This window comes from Anthonomus grandis, chromosome 10 (assembly GCF_022605725.1).
Source record: "Anthonomus grandis grandis chromosome 10, icAntGran1.3, whole genome shotgun sequence".
Lineage (NCBI taxonomy): Eukaryota > Metazoa > Arthropoda > Insecta > Coleoptera > Curculionidae > Anthonomus > Anthonomus grandis.
In genome coordinates this window covers 18,003,136-18,018,056 of record NC_065555.1, presented here as the reverse complement: position 1 = coordinate 18,018,056, position 14,921 = coordinate 18,003,136, and positions in this window count along the sequence as shown.

Sequence of the window (14,921 nt, the reverse complement as noted above, 5' to 3'; positions counted from 1 at the left end):
CTGTTATGTTTTTGCACAAGATCAGTTCATATTCGTCAGTAACGCGTTGTACCTACTTGAGTAGAGTTTGAATTACGTTAAATCTAAAGTATTTTTTATACGTTAAAATGTCGGATAGTGAGGCCGGTCCTAGTCGAAGCGATAATGCAAGAGGAAGATGGCGGAAGACAAGGTAAAACAAATATATTTATTATTTTTACATAATAGGTAAAATGTCAAAGTTAATACAGAGTACAAAAGGAGGTAAATTAAATAATAATAGGAATATTATAATAGGTTGACCTATTCAGAATTAGAAGAAGCCTTAGAACACCTAAGTGATGAAGAAGAGGAGCCATTTATTGCTTCTGATGAAGAGGAGTATATTCCACAACTGTCAGATGAAGAGGGCGAGGATTCTGATGTTGAAAACGATCCTGTTGTAGAACTAGAAGATTCGGAGTCTGATAATGATGATGACGTTCATCCAGATTTAGCTTCATAATTCCATTGGACTAGTAAAGATGCCACTCAGTGGAATGACTCACCTACACCACAACGACAAACGGTAGGTCGAAATATTTTGCGTGAAAAAAGTGGTGCACCAGCCTTAAGTCGTTTATATACGCCCAAAGACATTTTCAAAACTATTATATCCCCAGAAATTTGTACCCTGATTCTAAAATATAGAAATAAAAAAGGGAATAGAGTTACGGAGGAATAAAACCAAAGGTTATTGGCAATAACTAAGCCGCCGAAAACATTTTCTCCAAAAGTATTTATTCCATTTACTGATGTAGAACTACATGCATTTTTCGGAATTCTAATTACTGCTGGTTTACATAGGTTCAATAAAGAACATATTTCTGAAATGTGGAAGATGGATTCGCTCCCTTTGTTTCGCGCAGCTATGCCTCGTGATCGCTTCAAAATGTTTCTAAGATTTATTTGGTTTGACGACCAGAATACGCGTATAGAACGTGCAAAGACAGATAAAGCAGCTCCAATTCGAGATATCTGGATTATGCTGAATTCAAATTTGGCAAAAAATTATCGGCCAACAGAGTGTATTACAGTAGGTATTATTTCCATATAGAGGACACACTAAGTTTACCTAGTACATTCCCTCGAAACCAGCGAAATATGGAATAAAGGTTTTTTGGGCTTGTGATGCGATAAATTCCTATCCTCCAAAGGGTCAGCTATATACCGGAAAACCACCAGGTGGTGAACGTCAGGCAAATATTGGTGAGAGAACAGTATTGGACTTAGTTGCACAATATAAGGGATCAGGAAGAAATATCACAACGGACAATTTTTTTACAAGTTTGCAACTTGCTCGTACTTTAAATTCATGGAATATGATTTTAGTAGGAACAGTTAGAAAGAATAAAACGTTTTTACCTTGCAATATGCAAGCACAAAAAGATAGAGCTATAAATTTAACCATTTTTGCATTCAACAAAGATGCTACATTGTGCTTTTACTGGCGGTTCTGCTGGTGTCGATGTTTGGTATAGGCCCAGTCCACTTGTATCGCCTCTCATTATCCTCTATTCTAATTATTTCCTTTAGATCCGACGCGAATAGTTAAGCCGTTTCGAAGGAACAATTTCGTGATTTTCGATATTTTTAATGCTGGTATTTATTTTTTCGTTGGTTGGTGGATTGTCAAGTTGATCCTTAATTGTCCTTTCTCTTACCAAACAAACACGTCCAAAAATTTTCTATAAAAATCTTCAAAAACTTCTCAGAAACGCACGGACATATTTTAATTTAATATAAGTCCGTGCGGTATGATCTTAGAACATTGAAGGGCTAGAATTAGTAAACAACAACTTTGTTTGAGTTTAACATATGCACAGGGGCAAGGGGGTGTTTCGTTTACCAATACATTCACCGATTCTTTGTTGTCAAGTTTACACGAATTTTCAAAATAGGAAATTTTCAGCAATTTATTAACACATAGAGAGAGGACGCGCAAGTTGGAACAAATTCATTTAAAATTCAGAGGTGTGTTCGAAAAAGACGCTCGGACAGTTTAATTTACGCGATTTTTTTGATGATGAATTCATGTATACAGGATGCACCAAAAATGAGGTAACAATATCAACTTAATTTTTTAAAATAGAAACACCATTTTGAATAAAATTTTAAGTATATTTTGTATACCATGTCCTATACCTAACCTCAATATTTATTAAGAAATTTGTGATTAATTTTTTTATAAATAACCATGAATTTTTGGAACAGTTTATAAAAAAAAAACAAAACAAAAAAAATGAATGTTCAAATTGTTGACCATTAACTTCCTGGCAGTAACCATCAACCAAGTCAATATTCAAATTCTTGTAATACTTTACTTATTGTTTGAAGCCGGATTTGTTGTATTTCGGCTCTAATTCCATATTTTAATTCCTCTAAACTTTCAGATTTATCAAAATAAACTTTAGATTTTAAATAATCCCTTAGATAAAAATCCAATGGATGTCCGAATGGTGACCTTACTGGCCATTCAATAAAACCCTCCCTTAAAATTCATCTATTTGGGAAAATGTTGGTAAGGTCTCGTACTGTTCGCGAATAGTGTGGGGGGAGGGCGCCATCCTGTTGAAACCATATCGAATCTGCCGGTATAAATGGGTTTTCACCATTTGGATAAAGTACAATTAAACTAGGTACTATCTGATTTTGAAGCAACTCTAAATATTTTTCAGAGGTAAGTGCGCCCTCAATAAAATAGGGGCCCACAATTGACGTGCCCACAATTCCTGCCCATACGTTTAACTTCTTGGGAAATTGTGTGTGACTTTCCATACTCCAGTCTAGAATTTCTGGTGCCCAATAACTGTTGGGCTTATTTGCCAAAAAAAATTCTGATTATTTACAGAACGATTAAAAAAAAACTTAACTCGTCGGAAAAAACAATCTTACTTAAAAATTGTGGGTTTGCATCACATTTATTCATCATTATTTAGTAAAACTCTATTCTACGGATGTGATCATTTTCAATAAGCTCCTGAATTAAATGAATTTTATATGGATACCATTTAATATTTTAGAACACATGATTTACTAACCGACTGATCTGCAGCAACTTGTCGACGTGATTTATGTGGATTTTCTTGTAAATCGAGCAAAATATCTAATTGTCTATTTTCTAGAAGCGTGGGACGGTGCAGGTCATATTTGTGACATGACCAAAATTTCTAAAATTTTTTTTTAATTGTGCTTAGTACCGAACGTGTAATAGGCCTCTCGGGTACTTATTGTTAAACAGAACGCAAACTTCGGCCTGTGTTCGAGTCTTGTCGCCATATCCCACCATTATCAAAATTTCAATTCTTTGTTTTTCAGTTAAACGCGCCATACTTTTAAACTTTGCAACTGCAGTTGACACTTACTGAAATTTACGTAAAGTAATACATACTGTTTCCATGCGATTAAATGTTGAAAAGGTGTTAACAATCAAATATACCTGTTAAAAACTATGAAAAAACATGTTTGAATATGCTCAAATGACCCAAACAGTTGCAAATTTATTAATAATGTTAGTATTAGGTATAAGACATGGTATATAAATTATACTTAAAATTCTATGCAGAATTCAGAAATGGAATGAAAAATAGGTGTTTCCATTTAAAAAATTGAAAAAAGGCAGTGATTTTTTTATCAACTATGCACACAACAGGCGAAGTAGATAATACTTCTGTTGCAGAGCCTGAAATTAACAGATATTATAACAAAACTAAAGGCGGTGTTGACACTATGGGCCAAATGCTATGTGAATATACTGTCAAACGTAGAACAAATCGCTGGCCATTAGCATTTTTTTCAACATAATTGACGTTGCTAGTTTAACTTCTTATTGTATATACAAGGAACCTAATCCTTCTTTCAAAGCTACTGATCAACGTCGGCGATTTTTAAAAGATCTTGGCAATGAGCTGTGTTTGTCAAGTATCCAAATAAGATCCCAAATTCCAAAAGTTGTTGGTAATCATTTTACTCGTCAGGCTATAGAAATGGTACTTCACCGACGAATGCCTGTTCCTTTTGATAATCCAGTTAGAGAACAAGCAGTTTGTGAACGAGATGCATCTGGACGTGTAAAGGTGGTTGGTAGTTGCCAAATATGCCGAGAGCGAACCCATAAACAGAGAAAAACTCGTAAAGCCTGTAAATAGTGCTCCAAACCAGTTAGTAATGAGCATTCAGTGGCGCAAACTGTTTGTCAAAATTGTAATTCATAAGTAATGTTTTTTAGTGTTTGTTTGCTATGTTGCATTAATTTGTACCTCACTTGACTTCTTATTACTGTATATATCATAAAACATATGAATTTAACTCTTAAAAATTTTATTAGTATTATAAACATAGTATAGGTACCCGGGTTACCATCCAGTCAACTATGGATGAAAATTTTTTACACCGTATTTACTTTGAAAATAAAAAAAAATAATTTCAAATTTTAACAATAACTTAAAAAAACCAAATTAGGAAATGTCACAAAAGTACAAGCTTCATCGAAGGTGAGTTAAAAAGATATTCATATCTGAAAACTGAAAAGGTACCCGGGTACCTTTCCAGTCACATAAGGGTTAAATAAAGAGAAAGATACATCACCAGATGATATACCCAAGCTTCGTTTACAAATCGCCAAAAACTAGACAATCCGCTATACTCACACGTCAAACGTCAGCGTCGTCAACTTCATTACCGTTATTTAATATATTTTTTGTTGGCAACGCTAAAAATTTTCAGAATGACCAACATCAAAAGGACACAACCGCTATAAAAATGGTTAACATGGTAAACATGGCGGCCACCATGCAGTGGTCTAGGTCAGGTATATTTATAAGTTCGTGAATATTAAATACCAAATATCAACATTCATCTGCGAAATAAGAAATGTCAAATTAGCGTTCCTTTACTATTAAGTTTTTAGTTATTATTAATAAGTAATTAATTTTTCTTTTATGGAAAAAATGGAAAATTTTTTAAATGCGGAACTGTCAGATATGCTTTTTATCTATGGCCGAAGTAATGGAAATCTCGAAGATTGTATGCTGACGTCATGCTATCCATGTCGTAGAGTATCACACAATATTTGCTCGTCTTCACCAACGTTTGCGTGAAAAATGGTACGTTTTAAGCCGGGCTTGAACGACTTGTATACTTGACGAATATGCAAATAATTGAATATTTGGCAAGTATACGAGTAAGCTTACCTGCTTAAAATTCACACGACTTGGTAATTGAAGAAATATCGGAGCCAAGGTTACTCGTCAATTTTCAGTTAAAAGTACAAAACGAGCGGGTTTAATTCGTCTGCAGTCATCATGGAAAGTGATACTGACAAAGTTGTTGCTTGTGCTGCGTATGTGGTAATAAGTGGTGCTTATTTAAAATTACAATAAAAAATAAAACAAAAAAATAAGAGGCGATGGTGTCTTTATATAAAAGTAGAAACAGGTACAAAAATAACTTACTTCTTTATACTTTAAAATAATGAAACTCGACTGTGTGCTTTTTTAGATACAACGCTTCTGACATGTTGCAAGATTTAATCCGCGAACCTTCTGGACAGTTTGAAATTTTTTGTAGGATGTCCGCAGATGACTTCAACTTTTTTTTGAACAAAATTGGTCCACTGATAGTAAAAAAAGATACGAATATGAGGAAAGCAATCCCCGTCCAAGAAAGATTTGCTGTTGCTCTTAGGTTTCTAGCTTCTGGAGAAAGTTTCAAAAGCCTTTCCTATCTCTTTCTTCACAAAGTTCTCAGCACAAACAGTTTCAACGTGCGTATTTGACGTATGTAATGCCTTGATAACTGTTCTACAGGATGAGATAAAGGTAAGTAATTTTTTTTCGTAATAATTATAAACTATTTTTTTACAAAAAAAAACTATATGAATATTTAAATCTTTAATGTCAAACGACAGAGAAAATCTTCAATTTAAATCAAATAAGTAAGATTATTAGGGTTATCGTTATCATACTGAGTCTGATAAGATTGTGTCGGAGCTAGTAACAACCCTGTTGATTGTGTGCTACACTGTGTGGTTTCTGTATGTATTCCTCCTAGTGGAGATGGTTGAGGATCATAAGACATTGCCGGTGAAGTTGGTTGTGAGAATGAAGTTAACTGTAAACCAGAATTCGGTCTGGTCACTGACATAAGCATTTGATCCTGAAGTGGCTGAGTGTCAGAGTGAAGAGGTGTTTGGTGAAGGTGATTGTGAAGTATAACTTAGAGGGGATGATTGTGGAGGGGATATCATGTAATGTGACTGCTGACGTAACTGGTTAATCTTGGCCGGAAATAAAATATTGTCAATATCATGCATGATAGTGACGCATGTAAATTCATCGAAGCCTTCCAACTTCTCAGCTACTAGTTGTCCAAACAGCAGACACTGATTTGGTTTTGACTTCTTAGCATTACTGACATTTTTCATAATTTTGTATGCCTCATCCATACGTTGCTCTACTATATCCAAGGGCCTCTTCTTTGAATTTTTGCCTTCAAATGGTTCCTTGAAGGTTTCCTTCTGCAAACGCTCCTTCTCTTCAATAAAAAATGAGGCATTTTCTCGAGTTTCTGAATGAACTTGACTTTGTTTATTAGAAGATTCAGCTTCCTCATAATCATTCGTTGAGTTTTCTCCATCTTCAGTAGTAATAACAATCGCCTCTATTTCCTGAAAAAAAAATATATATTGTCAAACGAAGATAATTCATTAAGAAACATTTTAAATTTTATTTTATTAATATAAAAATCACTTAAAAATATTCGTTCGGTATACCAGGTCATTTACCCACAAATTGTGTAAGTAACAATTTCCTGATTGCATGATCAAATAACCAAGTCATTTCCATCGTAAAAAGATTGCAAAAGTACTTTGTCGACAGAACGATGGTTTGGAAAAAACCGGAAATTCTGCTGACAAAGAAAATTCACACTAGGGTACGACGAACGAAATTTGGCAGAGTTACGACCGGGTCTCGGGCAAGAAGAGGTAACCGAAAGCAGTGCGGAAAAGCTTTGTGAAATGTTTGCTCCAAGAATAATAATAATGTAAGTACAACATTTTATCATATCGAAGAAGATCACAATTATTGTCACTTTATTAAGTTACGTAACATTACTTTCACTTTAATTATAGAATTCGCTACATATTCCCATGTACTTAAATTATTAATCCTGTTATGTCGATCTTAGTTTATCTCTTGTCAAATTAGCTCTTTTATTTGGGTAACTCTACTTAAATCGTTATAATTATATTTTGCTGTCAATACAAGGTATTTAGTAAACTATATTTTGTTTCAATGCTAAAGCGTACCTTAAGGTCCCAGTTACATACAATGTATGTAACCGTCACACGGCCTGGTCCTAGACTGGGCCAACCCCCGGTGTGACAATATTTAAAATTGATATATTTTTTTTTAAGTTTTACTATTAGTGTAATTTTTTTTAGATGCCTAAAACACCGCGAATCCATAGAAGAATGGAAAGCAATAGCTCTCGAGTTTAATGAAAAATTGTACTTTCCCCACTGATTGGGCGCTTTGGATGGGAAACATAATTATAGTTATCCAGTCTCCTATGAATAGTGCATCTGAATTTTATAATTATAAACACAATTTTAGTATAGTTTTAATGGCCTTAGTAGATGCTAATTACTGCTTTACATTTGCTGACATCGAGTGCCAAGGATGAATTAGTGACAGCGGAGTTTTCAGAAATACGATTTTATTTAAGAAATTAGACGCAGGAAACCTAATGATTCCCGAAGATGAGCCACTGCCTATGACAGATATATCCATTCCATATGTATTTGTTGCAGATGATGCGTTTGCATTAGGACCTTGCATTAGACTTTGACTTGTGTTTTGTTACATCATTTTTTAAGAAGAAGCAGATCCTCCACACACGTACATACTCCACCAGGAACGTTTGATACGGAAAAGGATGGACATACTGTTCCAGGATGATGGAGGCAAGACCAAAGTCTGGATTCATTTTTTTGTCACTTAAAAAAATACCAAGAAAAGCTGGCCGCCAAGCGCAAGACATACGAAATTCATTTTCTGATTATTTCATAAGTGTTGAAAAAATACCATGGTAAGACAATTACTCATAAATATAAATAAAAAATCTACTTACTTCTGTGTTTTCTGTAGTCCTAGGCTTATAAATTCCATGTAAAAAACTTTCCATTTTTTCATAGGCAAACCATACTGGCTTAAAGACTTGAGAAGCTCCACTACCCGTTCCTGAAGTAGCTCTTACTTTACTGAATAAGGGCCGAAACGTGGCCATTAGTGAATCTTTCTTTTTTTTTAAATCTTTTACTGAACACTCAATACTAATTTTTTCCTCAATTCTTTTCCATGCGTCCTGTACTTAGTTGCGATTTTTATGTTGTGGGTGTTTGGAAGACCATATAACTGGTTCTTGCTCATAAAGATCAAGAAATTCCATTATTACTTCGTTTGGCCACTCCATTACTAAATTCGTATCTATTTGTATCCGCAAAAAGACTAAATAGTAAATAATACCAAAACTAACGTAACCACTTGTCGAAGCGTGCAAAATTATACGGCCTAACAAGTCCGGATTCGTCAAAAGCCGAAAAAATACTAAATAGTAAATAATACCAAAACTAACGTAGCCACTTGTCGAAGCGTGCGAGTGCTTAACTAGTCCGGACTCGTCAAATAAGCAATTAATCGCGTTTCTTTTGACTCGTAGTATTTGTGCCGATAGGCAGTGGGAAAAACACGACTGCCGAATAATTGTCCACGTAACTACTCACACGACTTGGCAAGTATTCGCAAGTGACAAATAATTGCCAAATACGCGAGTCGTTTGAGTCCGGCTTAAGAAACAAACGGCTAACTGCAGGCGCCCTCGACAAGTACGAACCGTGCAACTAGAAGAAGCAGTTCTAGAGTTAATTGCGGAGTCACCTGAAACAAGTATTCGAAAAATTGCAAACATATTGAATGTAAGCAACTTCACTGTATTTGAAATTATTAAAGAAAATCATTTGCATCCATTTCATATTCAACATGTGCAAGCTCTACTACCTAGAGCCTTTTTTCCGCGTCTATTTTTTTGCCAATGCATTCTTCATCAAATCGCAAAAATTCCTAATTTTTTAAATGGTATTTTGTTTACTGACGAGGCTACTTTTGGAAAACATTGCATACGAAATTTCCATAACAATCACTTATGGGCTGAGGAGAATCCACATGGAAATTTTGAGGCTCATTTTCAGCATCCGTTTTCAGTAAATGTATGGCTTAGATTAATTGAGGATCATTTAATCGGCCCATATTTCTTCCCACAACGTCCTTCATTACCTGTTCTTTTTGAAGAAATTCGTCTACAGCTGAGGCAAAACTTATGGTTCATGCATGATGGTGTACCAGCCCATTTTAGTATCAATGTACGTAATCACTAAGATACAGTATTTCCAAATCGTTGGATAAGTAGGGGAGGTACAGAACATTGGCCTGCTCGATCACCAGATTTAAATTCTCTAGATTTGGGGTTTTCTTAAGTCATTAGTTTATTCCACTTCCTCGAAAATGTTGATGACCTGAGGAATAGAATTATAGCCGGCTGTGAGATAATAAGAAATATATTAGGAATATTTGAGAGTTGAATCTTGTGTAACGTCTGAGGGAGGCTATTTTGAATACTTGTTGTAGCTTTGCGCCTATTTAAAATTTTAGTATTGGTATTTTCTATTATTGTTCTGGTTTAATGTTGTTGTATTAGATAGTTCTTGATAATGTATTAAAGAAATTAAAAATACGCGTCAATATATTTTTTTTGCATAAAAGCAACGCCTCATATGAAAAAAAGGTGAGAAAGGTTTTTTGTCACAAATTGAACGAGGAATTCAAAAATTTTTTTTTAATATAAAATATCTCAGTGGCGTACCATTGTTTTCTTTAAAACATTGAGATCATTACCCGTATGCATAATGGTAAACATAAAATTCTTAATTGCATGTCAAAAAATGCGCGATAACTACCTCTTAAAACCCTCCAAATTTTATTTGCATATCTCGACCGGTTTCAGAGCAATAAATAAATCGTCAATTTTTAAGAAAAACTTTAACGTATCTCGGAAAACGAAGCATTTGCGAACATACGTTTATATAGCAAACTGTCATTATTTTTCCATGCAGATTAACCTCCTGATGTTTGTCGCACTTATTTACTAACACCCTGTATAACGCTGATTTTTATAATTCTTTTTTCAGATGTTGTCTTTATCTAGCCTATGAAAAACTGAAAGGCAGAAATAGAGAAAGAAAGAAAGCTTTATTGTTTCAACAAATAACATTGTTATAAACAAAGCACAAACTAGATATAAACTACACTAAATAAAACAAAAGCACAAATATTTACAAGAAATACAAGTTTAAAAAAATATCTATAATAAAATATGAAAAATTAAGTCAAAGCTAAAAATTATCCTCTAAATACTCTGACAATCTATACTCTATATCTATAGTGAGCCTTCCCCAGCACCAAGCGCTTTAAAAACCCCTACAAATTTATTCTTACCTTTAATTTTTCGAATCGAATATATATGGTTAAAAAATTAACTGGACTAAATTAAGGAATTTTTTGTTAATATTGAGTGAGGTATAAGCAATGAAACAATATGAGAACTTCATGTTCATATTTTTTGAGACTGAAAAAAAGGTTTGCAAGATTGAAAATGATTTAACCCACACATAAATCTAAATGCTCGTTTTTTGGGGAGTAAAAAGCATTTGAAAAAGATTCTTGCACAGGCGCCCCAGAAGTAAATGCCATATCGTAAATGAGACTCGATTATGGCATAATAAACGTCTCTAGCAATCCTGTCACCCAATTCACAACCTAGCATCCTCACAGCATAGCAACCACGAGCCACCATCTTTGCTATCTCTATCGTCGAGAACTTTAATTTTGAATCAATCCAAATACCCAAGAACTTGTAAACCTCCTGAGGCTCAGAATTCAAAGCGGAGACCGCAACTGATACTTTAGTATATTTGTGTCTTAAAAAAATTAAGTCCCAGCAAATTAGCCTTACACCGATCTCCAATAATATTCAGATCCGAGCCGATAGTTAGATTTAGGTCCTCTTTTGATGTATTGTTCTACAAGACAGTGGTGTCATCAGCAAACATAACAAAATTTTCAGAGATCTTTAGATTTGAAAGGCCATTAACAAAAAACAATAACAACCACTACCTGTGATCTGTCAGAGAGATAGGATGTAAGGAAAAGCCACGAAAACCATAAAATTCCAGCTAAGTCAACAGCCAGAGAGGGTGTAATTAAAACAGAAGTTATCGTTGTTTTCTTAATGATTTTTTTGTCACATTTATTTGGTGCAAAAATATGCAAAACCACGAACTTAATAAATATAAAAATTTTACCTGGACTGCTAATGCATATGGTCCCCATATCCAAAAATGACCACTGCCTGGTGGCCGTTATTTTTATAGTGGCTGTGTCCTGTTGATGTTGGTCACCCTGAACATTTTCAGTATTGCCAGTAACAAAAAATATATTAAATGACGGTAATGATTTTGACGACGCTGATGTTTGACGTGTGACCTGTCACGAACTAAATTTATTTTTTTATTGACATCAGGCACTAAAATCTGGACACGATCACTCGATATGACTAGTCTATAACATTGTCAATTGTGAGTATAGCGGATTGCCTGGTTTTTTCCGATCTGTAAACGACCCGCTTGGGTATATGGTCTGCATCAGAAGATATCGCTTCCTCCTTATTTAATACATGGATAATGTATCAGCATCCTTATTTAAACATAATCTGTCTGTGTTGTTTATCATAGATAGAATAATATATAGACTTTATTTTTACTATATAAACCTTTACTAATTACAAAATCATCTATATTTTGATTTTTATAAATGGTTGTACCTCTTTTATATTAATGTGCAAACTCTTTTACAGAAGGAAAGTAGAAATAGTGAAGTAAAAATAGAAAGAAAATAAAAGTGTTCTTAACTTAATTTGTTAAGTAAATACAAGCAAAAATTTAAATGAAGATCATCATTTTCATGGCATTAGGATTTATAAAATTCAAATTTATTATAATAATAAAACAAATATTTTAAAGTGCATGCATCTATCCCAAGTTAATTGAAACTTTGTCTCTTTTTAGGTGAGGATTATTTTCTTTCATAAATTTTAACGAAATTCTTAAAGAAGTACAAGAAAAATACTCAGATCCAATAACACAACTATTTTATCGCATCTATTCTTAAGTAAATGTAACTTTTTATTTTGTTTTCTTAAACATAACCTGCCAAAAACTTTAATTGTTTTATTTCCCTACAATTGGCACACCTAAAATTCGTCAGAATGACCAACATCGAAAGAACACAATCACGCAAAATGGCGGCCCCCTAGTAGTGGTTATTTACTTTTCATTGAATTGGCAGTCCAGGTATATTTATTAAGTTCGTGTACAAACCACATAGAATAAAATATAATATACAATAATTATTAGGCTTGGAAGCATTTTCTGACTTGCTCTAAGATGACTTTATCACCGCTATAAGATATCGCTATTATAATTTGTTTAAAGGTCGGGGCACACATATCCGTACCGAGACCGCACCGTGCCCGCAGCGTAGCTAGGCCGTGTCTCGAATCAACCTCAATCTTCGTTTGGTTTTTGTAAAATGGGCTGTAATGCATTTTAGAAAAAAGAATCAATTTCACGGTGTATAAAATAATTACAACTGGAACAAACTATAATAGCCGCTTACTAAAACAAATTCGCTCATCTAGACAACCGAATATTGCCAAAATCTACCTAATATACTACAATTTATTTATCAGTTTTTCGAATTAAATTTATTAGAAATATGTTTTATAAATTTAGACCCACCTTTTATGTTCAATTCCAAAGAAATTTTCTTCCACACTCTGTCCTTATAATCTGTATTCCTATATTTTTAATTTTTTTAATCATACAGTGATAGAAACTTCCTCTATTAACCTTTCAATTTCCATTTTGAATAGCTAAATTTTATTGCTCGTTCGAGACCGTACAACGCACCGTCACCGTTGAAAATTAAACAAAACTATTCATACTCGTCACGGATGCGGTGAGTGCTACATGCTCGGGCACGGTGCGCTGATGTTAAGACTTCGCCATATGATTACTATAGTGTTGTTGACAACCGAGACACGGCCGAGCTGCGCTGCGGACACGGTGCGTCCTCGGTACGGATATGTGTGCCCCGACCTTAAAATAGGCAACATCGGCACGTTGCATATTTATAATCAACATCAAACGTCAACGGATTGAAAACGCCGAAGTAAGAAGTGAGGTCCCGGTATGAAGGTTGAATGTGGCGGGGCGGAATAGTCTGCCACCCAAGATGACCGATTGATTCTGATTGTCTAATTTTTGACGTACATCAAATATGACAATAGTGACATTTTAACTGTCGTATTTGACGATTGTCTTTTTTAGGTTTTCTTTGGGTGGAAAACAAGCCAAGCCTCATGATTTTCTTCCAATTTAAAGTTTTTAAGTAATTTTATAGCTTTTTGTAGTTTTTTTGAGTTCTGGGTTGATACATTATTTTACAAACGTGCCAACATCGAATCATCGTGCAACTACATAGAGCAGGAGACAGGTAAATTTCAATTATGACATACCTACCTAAGTGTTTTCTAATAATCTTTAGGTGTATCTTGGATGTATTATCATTTTCCAGGATATAATTATAGATTTAATCCTATTTTGGACATATCTATGTCACTGTTCTCAATTTAACTTTTTTTTTACAATTCAGTTTTAATTCTTGAACCTTCACCGCGAAAATATGAAGTATTTCCTTTTCCTTGTCTTCATCTAGATTAAGATATTCATACAAATATTCTTTATTCACTAGTTTATATATGAGGAATTGCCCAGACAGTCACAGAAATCATAAATTTTTTTAATTGCCATTGAATCCATCCTTACAAAAATCTTGTCTGTCATGTAAGTCCGACTAAAAATGTTTGCTCCAAACACTTTTCTGGTTCTTAAGTAGAAATGATATTCACATGGAGTATAAACACAATACCTATTTGTTCAATTTAACGAAAACAGATTGACATACTTCTCAAAAACTGATTTCCCTAATCGACTTAATCCACCTTAAGTTATACACATTTATGGATGGATAGCCATGGTCATTTAGTCAATTTAGAGAAAAAGTTTTGGTTGGTTTATAAATATTTAAAGTATAAAATCAAAAGCCAACTTCAAAACCACAACAACAATCTTTAAGTGTTGGTCATTCAGTTCTAAAAAACAGAAAAATATTTGACAATCTAAAATGCCTTTAAAAAAACAAAAATCCTGAATATCCTCATTTAATACTCATGATCCTACACCTACACAATCAGAATAATTTTGTTTTTTAACTTTTTAGCTAAGATTTTAGTATGTAATATCTTATTTTTTAAAATACCTAAATTACCAGACATTTTGATAGTAAATGCTATGCTTTTTACAGTCCTATTTTATTTTTACTAACCCATAATTAAATTCATATTATTAGCTTAAAGTAAAATTATAGACTAATATCAAATCCTTTACGGTATTATTTAGAACCTTAATAATTGTAATCATAACTAATGTGATAATCAATACTTACTAATAATGAAAACTTATGTATTTTGGATCATTAGGATGAAATACTTTTAGGAGATTTAATTTTAACCCGATAGAATATATAATATTGTATACACAATACACTGTCTTAATATGTTTTCTTATGTTTCATGTTGCATACTTACTGGAGACAACCCCACTGACTTGTGACATCTTTACCTGATTGTGACTAATCAAAAGTTATATTTTGTTTTTATTTGCTTAT